Source organism: Pipra filicauda, unplaced genomic scaffold (assembly GCF_003945595.2).
Source record: "Pipra filicauda isolate LSUMZ 115617 unplaced genomic scaffold, ASM394559v2 scaffold36_size6622888_pilon, whole genome shotgun sequence".
NCBI lineage: Eukaryota > Metazoa > Chordata > Aves > Passeriformes > Pipridae > Pipra > Pipra filicauda.
In genome coordinates, this window is record NW_024104498.1 from 259,609 (window position 1) to 270,714 (window position 11,106).

The 11,106-nt window shown below is 41.9% G+C and overlaps 1 long non-coding RNA gene across 1 annotated transcript in view; it reads left to right on the forward strand.

Moving 5' to 3' along the window:
• Window positions 1-10,349, forward strand: part of LOC120323908 — a 49,995-nt gene extending 39,646 nt beyond the window's left edge. Inside the window, exons 2-3 of the long non-coding RNA XR_005564834.1 lie at window positions 2,670-2,789; window positions 10,220-10,349. This is a non-coding gene — a long non-coding RNA (uncharacterized LOC120323908). The remainder of the gene's footprint in view (window positions 1-2,669; window positions 2,790-10,219) is intronic.
• Window positions 10,350-11,106: the final 757 nt, after the last annotated feature.

Consider the following 11,106-nt stretch of genomic DNA (forward strand, 5'->3'; position numbering starts at 1 on the left):
CTTTTAGGCCAGGCTTGGCAGGCAGGTGCGGATGGCTCCTTATTCAGGTCCCTGCTGCCCGGTAAGTGCCCTGGTACAGATTGTCTGCCTGGATGTGCTGGGAGAGCTCTTACTGCCCAGGGAGATGGAACTGGGCCATTAGGGAAACAAGGAGATGGGAGGTAATGGCTGGTTAATCCCCTCGGGCTGAGGGGGTGAGGTATTTGCTCTTGAACCGTGCCTGTCAGTGAGTGAAGAGGTAATTTCCATGTTCTCTTGGACTTGATGGGGGTAATCAGATGTTACTTTAATTTGTGGGCTGCATTTGTAAGTCCTGGGCCCTGCTGCCCGTGCTGTGTTACTCGCAGGGCACTCCTGGCCACACACTGGCTGGCTGGTTTCTCCTCCTGCCTTTGCCTTTGCCTCTGCTGAATCCTCCCTGCCAGCTGGGCCTTTCCGAGGAGATTCTCCTCCCTGCTGACTGCACTCCGGGCACCCAGGGCTGGCAGCCACACTGCACCTTTGCAGCTCTGCCTCCTTGCCTTGCCTGTTCTTCCTTTGCTTCTCTCTTGCCACCAGTGCCTTCTGCTTCTCTCCTAATCTGGCCATCACTGCACCCTGTAAAAAGGGGAAAGGCTCAGACCCAGTTAAGAGTCATAGAAAGGGATTGTAATAGTTAAAAATCACTCTATGAAGAATGTCTTCTGAACCAGAAAACCAGAGATTAAGGTTTTAACTACTCAAAGGGGACAAAATTGCCTTTGTGGTTATAAATAGCCTTCAAAAGGAAATATTAAATGGGTTTTTTGATGGAGAAAAAATATTTGGCTCTGTATGTAACATACTGAAAATCTGTGAATTTCTTGGTTCTTGAGCTTGTGATTTTTGTTTATTGGTGACAGTACCTGGGAGTCTGCAGCTGCCTTTGGCAGAGTGTGGTATGAACCAGGATCAGCCCCAATCAGTTCTCTTCTCTCGAGGTTCCCTTCTTGCTGCTGCTTTGGCATAGAACCCAGTTCCGTATCCTCACTGTATATACTGCATCCCCACTTGTGGGAGCTTTCATATGATCAAACCTGCAAAGGAAGATATTTAAATGCCCTGTTGAGCACACATGGAATGCTGTATCTACATCATTACCCAAGGGCACAGTGAATTAAGAAGCTTTCTGGTTTTCCTTCGATTCTATCGATGCAGTTTGTAACTATGGATTCCAGAGCAGGAGACAGTGCCCTGAAGATAACAGCTGTGCCATCCATGGCGGTTCACTGTACACTGCTGTGAGCAGCACATCAAACAACTTCATTCCAAACACATGGCTATGTCATGGATGCAGAACGGCTTTTACATTTTGCTTTTAATTTACCCTTTTGCTAACTGTATTATCTTCCCAATAGAGCTGTTTATCAGGGTGGCGATTAAGTGGAGTCTACTTTACATTATGTCTTTTGAAAAATATCTAAATTAGGATGATCTAAAACTCCAACAAATTATGGGTACTTCAGTTGCTTATGTTTGTGCTCCATGGGCAGCAATTTACCCAGTGTTTTTCCAATTCAAGTAAATGGGAGACAGCTGAGGGTTAGCAAGGCTCATCTTACCAAATCATAGATATTTTAAACAGCTGGCAATAAACTGTAATTTATATCTATAAAGTAAAATATTTATCCAGAAGAAGTACCTTTAGAATATACTTGAAAGCTGCATCTGAGCTGACATGAAGGGGAGCTTTGTATCTTATTGCCATGGGCTAGGGCTTCAATTTATAATTAATTTATATGCTGTTCCTCTGAAATGCCATAACTTTTATTATTAATCAATTTAAATTGAAATAAGTAGTAGTTCTAAGAATTAAAACCAGACTTCCTTCAGTAATTGAATTCATCAGACTGGTTTCATAAGCAGTAAATGCAGCTGAACTCCACAGTGAGAGCAAACAATAAAGTTAAATTCGTGTACATCGTGAGCTTCACGAAGTCTGTGTTTCTCTCATAGTCTTTTCTAAACTGTTATCAGTGATTTTCTGAAGAGGGCTGAGCAAATGAGTTTTCCAGTGCACTGACAGTTATGATAGTTCTTAAAAATCTGGACTTAGCTTTTTGCATACCACTTTCTGATTGTTGAAAGTTTTAAATGTGTTGCCTTTTAAAATCTCTTTCCTCTCATTCTTTCCAATACCTGGAGATCTCCTCTGGCTTAAAACACCCCCAGTATTACAAGACTTGCAGGCCACTCTTTCTGCTCTTCACTAATCCTATGTCATTAAATCTCCATTGAACTCACAGGGCAGCCTCACTTTATGCCCTAATTTGGTGATCTGGCAGTGGGGCCTGTGAGATCTGCAGAGTGCAGGTTGTGTTCAGTGATCACAACACCTGAGGGACCATGACAATTCAGTGGTGTTGAATAAGATCAAGACCGTTTTGGTCTTTTGAAATAAAGGCTGTGCCTGTAAGGAGGTGAATGGGGTGCACTGAAGAGCTGGGCCGTGTGAGCAGCCTGCAGGTAAAAAGAGATTAATGTGTAGTAACTCAGAGCAACCCAAAGCCTCGGCTGTGGTCTCCAGAGGTAATATCATTATTTGGCTTCACACATATAGATAAAAGAGTATTTTCCTAATGTTCCTAGCAGTGTTACAGCTAACTTTGTAATATTGCAGTATTTGTTCTGATGAGATAATATTTGTTCAGGTGGGATGGAATACTGTTGGTGGAGTTTGCCACTTTGAGGAAAGCCTGAAGAAATAAAGCAATAGAAGCAGACTTCAAGTGGAATTTGCATTCTTTCTTGCTTTGCTCTCTGATGAGAAGGTAAGGAGCTGCTGTTCCCTGTTAGTCTCAACACCTGCTCAGTAAAGGTCAGTTGTTGTAATACTGGTGTCACAGTCACAGAGCTGAGCTGCTCTGGGAGCTCCCAGACAGGGCACTGCATTCTCAGCTCTGGGAGCTCCCAGACAGGGCACTGCATTCTCAGCTCTGGGAGCTCCCAGACAGGGCACTGCATTCTCAGCTCTGGGAGCTCCCAGACAGGGCACTGCATTCTCAGCTCTGGGAGCTCCCAGACAGGGCACTGCATTCTCAGCTCTGGGAGCTCCCAGACAGGGCACTGCATTCTCAGCTCTGGGAGCTCCCAGACAGGGCACTGCATTCTCAGCTCTGGGAGCTCCCAGACAGGGCACTGCATTCTCAGCTCTCCTCTGCCTGTGGCTGCATCAGCAGTGACCTGATATGTGCACTGTGGCAATGCTGTGGCAGAGACTAGAAGTGAGTAACTCAGTGCATTTGGTGTGTTGGTCTGGGCTGGCATCAGTCTGATGTTCCAGAGCTCTAGTGCAGCCTCAGCCATCTGCTGAGCAGCAGTAAAGGCCCTGCTGAGGGGCAGTGCTGCCGAGCTAGGCCAGTCTGCAAATCAGCTACATTGCTCTTTTTCACTTGGGACTTACTTGAATAATGATTTTACCCTGTGACTTATTTCTCTATTAAATTTCACTTAAAATTTTAGCTTTCTCTTTTGTCCAGTAATTTGTGCTGTAAATGTAGAACATGGTGTTAGGTGCCACAGTATGCACATAATGCTGCTTAAGCTGGATTGCAAGCTCTCATGGCCACTGTTTTTTTCTGCTGCAATCCTTTTAGGCTGGGAAGCCTTCTAATCACTATCTATATACACAATCCCTGCCTATATACACAGTGTTTCCTGAGTCTAGAACTGGCATAGGTACATTTTTAAAATGCTAAAATAGTCACTTTCTTTTATTTCTCTGATTTAAATTTGTAGACACCTAAATACAGTCAACTCTGACTCATATTCAGCAATTACCTAGATGTGAGTTAGCAGGAATGTCAAGTTTAGCCCAGATAAATAAGGCAGTCTACTGAAAGTGGTTCAGTGCAATACCTTAATACCTTTCTGATATAGTTAAATATTTTTTTAATTATACAAAAGGCATTATTATTACTATTAATAGTAACGATTGATCAAAGCCATAAATTATAATTTTTACATATCCTTGTTTATCTGAACTTTCCACTGGGAGATGTGACCCAACTTAAGGAGATATTTGGCTGTCTTTGGTTATCTTTCTGTATCTCTGGTCTCTTTTTTTGTGGTCTGTTTTCTCCCAAATATTGAAAAGTCCTTTTTTTTTTTTTAATTCTGTTGTGTTTGTTTGGATGTTTGTTTGTTTTGTTTTAATAGAAACAGAGATTTTGGGGTTTGGCAAGCCCTAGTTAACATTTAAGTCTCCCTGGCACATATTTGACAGTGCAGTCTAGAAACGCTTCATTGAAACTGTGCAAGTTCTACACTGTAGTACTAAATGAGGAACAAAGATATGGGGACAGAAATGCTGGTTTTATGAAAAGGTGCTACATGACCCAGTGATGTTTTGGAGCTCCTGTGTTCACCTGGCTGTGCCTCTCAGAGTCCCTTTGCTGGGCATTAGCTGCAGCACTCTGTTGGTTCTTTACCCTCCCTCCTCTGTGCTCCTGCTTTTCCAGACCTGGTGTCTCACCCTGTGAACATGACCCAGTCTCACAGTTCCTTTCTCCTTTCTCCATCTGTTGTTTAGCATTGCTCTTGAGGAAGGTGCACATTGCCAGAATAAAATCAAACTCAGCCCCGTGGGCTGTTCTGACTGAGAATTCCATCCTGGCTCAGCTCTCTTCCCGGAGGGACTGGAACAGCAATGACAACTGTAGTCCAAGTTTTACTAATGTGATTTCTTTGCAGATAAATTCACTTATTTACTTGCAAAATTCTCTTCCTTTAGCTGTAAATACATATGTAAACATATCCTCTCATGGTCTCCACAGATTTGCCCTGGGCTCTGGTTCTGGCAGGGTGTAAGCTGCAGGCAGCAGGTGAACATCCCCAAACAGACTGATCAGTAAAGGGTGCACAGTAGAATTCTTATAAAACTGATGTCTATTCCCAGTGCATTCCTGTGCCTGGATCCCTGTCACCATGGTAGAACATCATCTCCTGGTTTTAAACTTTCTCTGATACTTTAACTGTGAGATTTTTGGCTTTATTCTGTGCATACAGAACTCAAGTGTTATATGCCTTGTAATCAATAATGAAGTTGAATTCACTATAAAATATTTACTTTAAGATGCAGAGATGTGCCAGCTTTTTCACAGGAAGCTATGAATAAGCTAATGAAAGAGGGGAGTACACTGTAGCTGCTGTTTATGTGGTAACAACTGCAGACTTGAAAAGCAAATGTTAAGCAAAACATCTTCTGCCTTAGTTATGCAAGAAAACAGTACTTTAAAATGCACCTTTAAAGTTTAATTTAGCAATATACCAATTTTTGCAAGTTTCTGATCTTTGTTTTATTTATAAATCTCAAAAAAATCAGCAACCAAGGCATTGTGAATTGTAGATAATGAAGAAAAGGCCAAATGTGACATAATCAATCCGTGTCTGTATTACAAGCACATAAAAGTAGAGCTATGCAAAATGTCCTCAAGCTGTTCCCATAGGTGGCTTCTGTAAAAACAGAAGTCTCCTCATTGTATATGTCTTAATTTTTCTCTTCTTGTTGAATCAGTTTTTGCACGTTTTCCTTTGCACTTCTATACGTAACTGTTACTGCCTCTTTGGGTGATTTAAGCCCGTGAAAAGATGGAGTTGAAAGACTCCATCTACACTGTAATGCCAAGGAAAAGGGAAAAATGAATAAAATTTTAAAGTGAAGAACAAGAAAGAGAAGGGATGTCTGAAAGTTCCCTAAATGGACTAAAGAATGCTAAACTATGCTGAAGCTTAAGGACACTTTCCCATCAGCCAGGAAGAAAATGAGTGAAGTTTATTCAGTACCTTTTCATTTTTCCTGGGCTGGCACTTTTAGAATTTCAATCTAAAGGATCTCCATTAGGCATGGTTAAAAAGCTAGGCATAGGCTAATTCCACAAGAAATTTGGGAGTAGTTCCTTTCACAGAACAGTGCTAACACAGGCACTGGAACTGCAGTGTGTCAGCTGCCTCTCAGCTGTTTGACACTTTTGTCTCCAAACTGCAATATCTTGGTATGTTCTGAACTTGTTCCAGAAAAAGAGAAGTGAAATCATAGAGGGGTTTTTCCCTTTAGGTATAACTTTTTTTCATTTCACAGTCTGTAAATGCTGTTCCCCAAGCATACCCAAGAGGCAATATTCCTAGAACAGTGGGTTTAATCCAGCTCCTGGAATATCTGCTGCAAAGTGCTGCTGGTCCAGCCAGGAGGTGCTGGGCTGCAGAGGGCTGCTCTCTTTCCCTGGGGCTGCTCACTGGGAACACCAGACAGCCCTGATGGCTGAGCAGAGAGGTTTGGTATTTTAAAAAAATGATTTGCTCATTCTTTTTGAAGGATTTCTTCCACTCCATTGATTTTCAAAATAATAATTAAAAACTCCCACTGGTCAAAGCATTTTGTAAAGTTTTTTCAAAATATAGTATTTTGTTTCTGATTTTCTTATTTCAACAACGTGATGTTAAATTTCTGAATTCTGCCATGGCAACTTTTACAGTCCTTTGATAGAAAGAACAGCACTAATTAAATGCGTTTCCTATTAAGGATGTTTGACTGGTATTATGAAACACATTACCCTTTCATTTTTATTATCTGATTATCTGTTCTGGATAATACCAAAGTATGAGTGGAGAATTTAAAGAAAAGTTGGACTGTTTCTAAACAGTTCCCTTCAACTGTGAGTTTCTAGAGAAAGCTAGCTTAGATCACATCAGCTTTTCTGTGTCCACTGCCAATCGGGGTGTGAAAAGAAACATCTTCTGCTGAAAAAAATATATGACTTTAGGAAGGAAGGAGTTAATTGGGCAGTTTAATTTAAACGTGTAACACTTGTTTGTTTTATTTAAATCCCCTAGATGTCATTGGAAAGAATGTCTTGGTTATTGGTTGCCTCTTTTCTGATTTCAGGATTTATTTCCAGGACTTTCTGAGAGCCTTTGGTTTATTGATGCTCCTGTGTTTAGGCAAATAAGGGCTGCCTTTTTCTTTGAGATTTCATCTCTGAAAATGATTGAGTAGATGTTACACACTGAATTTCTGAAGTCATAACAATCTTTTTCTTACTAGTTGGAAGCAAATGAAACATCAATCATAATACTTATGGTATATGGGTGCAAAAAACTTCCCCACGTTTGGGTGCTTATAAACAAAAACTTTTAATTTTCTCACCTGAAATGGTGTCCAATCTTAGTTTGAAGTAATATCAACTCAAATTTTATTGCTATAATTGTGGTTTTGGTTGTTCTGAATAGTTTCCCAGGGCTGCCTTCATAACCATTACCATCCTTTCCAGCCACTCTCAGCAGATTGCCATGTGTGCCCTGCAAATGCTTTCCATACAAGCTGCAAACAAGTGGTAGCCCAGTATGGCACCCCAGAAAAAGATACCCAGACCATGGAACATGTATCAAACTGCTGTTCACGAAAAGCTGCTCTCATATGAACTGCAAGAATTCATTCTGTGTCAAAACAAGCAGCAGAACAATTCAGCTGGCTGACAGATTTGGACATCGGTTTTTAGTGTTGCTTCTCAATTGTCATAACACAGAAATGAAGACATTTCTGCATCGTTCTACCTGCAGTTGTTTTCCACCAGCCCTTTGCTGTCCGTGTCATTCCTACCCTTTCCCTGTGGCCAGGGACAGGTGATGGAGTGCAGGATGGGAGCGATGAGTGAGGGGGGTCAGGACTGTGGCCGGAGCAGGATGGGTGACAGGAGTGCAGGATGGGAGCGATGAGTGAGGGGGTTCAGGACTGTGGCTGGAGCAGGACGGGTGACAGGAGTGCAGGATGGGAGCGATGCCATGGACGGGGGGTTCAGGACTGTGGCCGGAGCAGGACGGGTGACAGGAGTGCAGGATGGGAGCGATGAGTGAGGGGGGTCAGGACTGTGGCCGGAGCAGGATGGGTGACGGGAGTGCAGGATGGGAGCGATGCCATGGACGGGGGGTTCAGGACTGTGCCTCGGCTCCCTCCTGCCTGCGGGGGGACAGGACAATGCCTGCAGGGTGTGTTCGGTCCCTCTGGGCTCATCTCTACGGTAAGTCCACCCTGTCTGAGCTGAGGTGGATGTTTTAAGCTGTTGGATTCTTGCAGTCCTTTCCCAGGGGGTGATAAGGTGGAGACAAACCCTGTGCCTGTTCCTGCGTGTGCCAGGCCTGGGCCGGGTGTGAGCGGCCCTGTGGGAGTGAGGGTTTGTTCTTGGCCTTGGAGGCTCTTTCTCGTGCACACTGAAGGGAGAATTGTGCATTTCTGTGTAGGCATGTTTTTAAAATCTTTGTTGTCTTGCTGTAAAGAGATGTCAGAGGTACCCTGATGTTAATGAGCAGTTCCTACACCCACGTTCAGCTTTACCAGCGGCCGCCGGGCCCGCAGGCCTCGCGTGTCTTGAGCTGCACAAGTTCTGTAACAATCATTATTCTGTGTCAGGACAAAATTACCTTGTAGGAGCATTGCATAATGTCTGGTATATTAATCATTAGAGATATTTTTGCAGCACTCAATTATATTACGAAGGCTGGGTTATGTTCTGATCTTTCTAATGGTCATATGTAAAGTACTGAAGCCTCCATTATTTTATAATAAGTAATGCATATCCGACAGAATAATGCATTATGCACATCCTCTCCTATATGACTCTAAAGGTCAGCTAGTAGCTTGAATATTTGTGTCCTCCAGAACATTTCACTTTAAGGGTTCATTAGGAGGAACGTCTTTCTCTTTTCAGTGTGTTCTACCAGCAGGCTATCACCTACAGTACCAAGTTTGACTATTTTATTTTATACAAAGGAAAATTGTATGAGCATGCCCACTGCACACGTTCACTTACAGTTATCAATTTAAAAGCATTTCAAGATCAAACTAAGCCAGCTTTTACTGGAACATATGACAAAGGAAGCAGCTCAAATGCTGCAATTTACTTTGGGTAGATGTTTCAAATTCAAATGTAATTACAGACACCAACAGACACTGCCCTAATTTATAGATTTTGGCATTGCCAACAGGTGCTTAGTTCTTAGTCCGATTGCTGTTTTTTCCAAAAAATGTACAGGTAGACCTTTATTTTTAAAGTGTGGAACCCTGCAGTATGCTTTAGTGATTGCCAAAAGCTGTATTTCATGTCAAACACATCAAACTCCTCTGTTTAGTGGTGGAAATATTCTTTCCAAAGGTATTTATTTAAAGTTTTAATTTTATCCTGTTTGAATTCCCAGGAACGTTTGCTCATTTTCACCAACAGTTTGATTTCTGTGGTTTAATTACTATCCTATTCAGGAAAACCCATGCAGAAATGAGGGAAGGAGGCATGTTCTGCCTGTGCAAGTGATGACACGTGCATTGCATTTGTGAGCCACAGATTACTTGCCCTAAACAGCTGATGGGAACCATGTGCCTGAGGTCCAATTATGTTTAAAGAATCAGCTTAACTTTGAACATACAGGTGCTGTCCATATACTCAGAAAGGTGACTGTGCTGGTACAATTCTGGTCTAGAAGGGTGTTACTGGAAAGTTGAAGGGGGAAATTAAAACCTGTGCCTTTACAGGCTAGCCTGGTAAGATGAATAGCAGTGTAGGATAGGACCCACTCTAGTTTTCTCTTGGTAGGAGGTGAGTCTCTGACCTTTGCCTTCTCCAGTGCTCACTGTTTGGAGCTGAGGTGGCTGTTTCAAATGCTATTTGCTTTCTCAGTTGGTGTTGGGAAGCTCCTATTTGATAGAGCTGAATTATTGTGATGGGTTAGTCTGGCAGAAAACTGGCTGGAGGATTTTGTGATAGCTTTGGGGCCAGACCCTAATCAACAGGCCATATGTTTAGATCCTTCTCCATAACAGATGACTGTGTGCACACGCTCCCAGGTGCAATGTCATTGGGATTGTATTTGCAAACATAAACTGGTGACATTCAATTATGTTCATAGGCAATGTTGTAAAAGCCACAGAGGAAGTAATTTACAACACTAGCACAGTATGCAATTCTTTGCTTATAATCAATTTTTCATTATATAGGAATATGGTATACTATGTTCATATTTGTTTTCCTAATTTATTGAAAGAGCTGATAATGTGTAAAGTTTGTCCCTTTCACCGACATTTGAGAAAATAGTGGGCCAAAAGAAATTGCTAGGAAAGCAGTATCTGTATATTTTTATTAAGTTTTAATTAGAAACAAAAGCCCGAACCACCAGTGTTTTGGCCAGTTCCTGAAATGCATCTTACTCCTTTTAGTGCTGGAGCACGTGTGGTGCTGCCCCAGTGGAGTGGAGCCTGCAGGCAGCACAGCCCAGGGCAGGTGTGCCCTGTTCTCCCTGGCAGTGCCTGGGTAAAGCACTGAGAGAGCAGATCCTGAATTAAAGCATTCACTGTGAGTTCCTTCATACCTCTTCTTGAGACACCGGGGTTGATTTTTACTATGAATATAAAAGAGCTAAATTTGTATCTCATGGGGATAATTTTTTTTTCAGTAAGAACTCGTTTGTCTTGAAAATGTCCATGTATATCATATCTGATGTATGTTTTATTTATTGACAGTGAAATTACTGCCAGACACTTGATAACACCACAGTCCACGTGCTTAGAAGGTTAAAAGGCACTTTGCTGGCTGGAATTTGCTGTTTGTTTCTAACTGATTTACTGTCACTCCCAAGACAAAAAGATAGGTACTAGTGCCAATTTTTGGTGATGATAATTCTATTGAAACTAGCAAATAATTTTTTGTGGGCTTAGCAAACAATCACCAGGTGAGATTATTTCTACAAGTATTCAGGTTAGGACCAATTTCTAGAGACTAATGGCTCCATGGGCTCTCCAGTCTTATTTTGGCTTGCCCTGGTACTAAAGTGTATTCTTTCCTTTAAAATTGCAGGGAAATCTTAGGTACTGACCTTCTGTCATGGGGCATATCTGATGATGGAATTAATAAATTTGTCAAGAATATTTTCCGCAATGTATTCAGCCATTGTCAGCTCTTAGAAATAAATAAATGGATCATATTAATAATAAAATTATTAGCTTAGTAGGTGGTAAATTTATTCTGCTACTCTGACTTTAACGTGCTGGTCTTTTAACTTGGGTGACTCCTGAGGCCCCTTAGAGATAATGCTGTCAAGCATTAT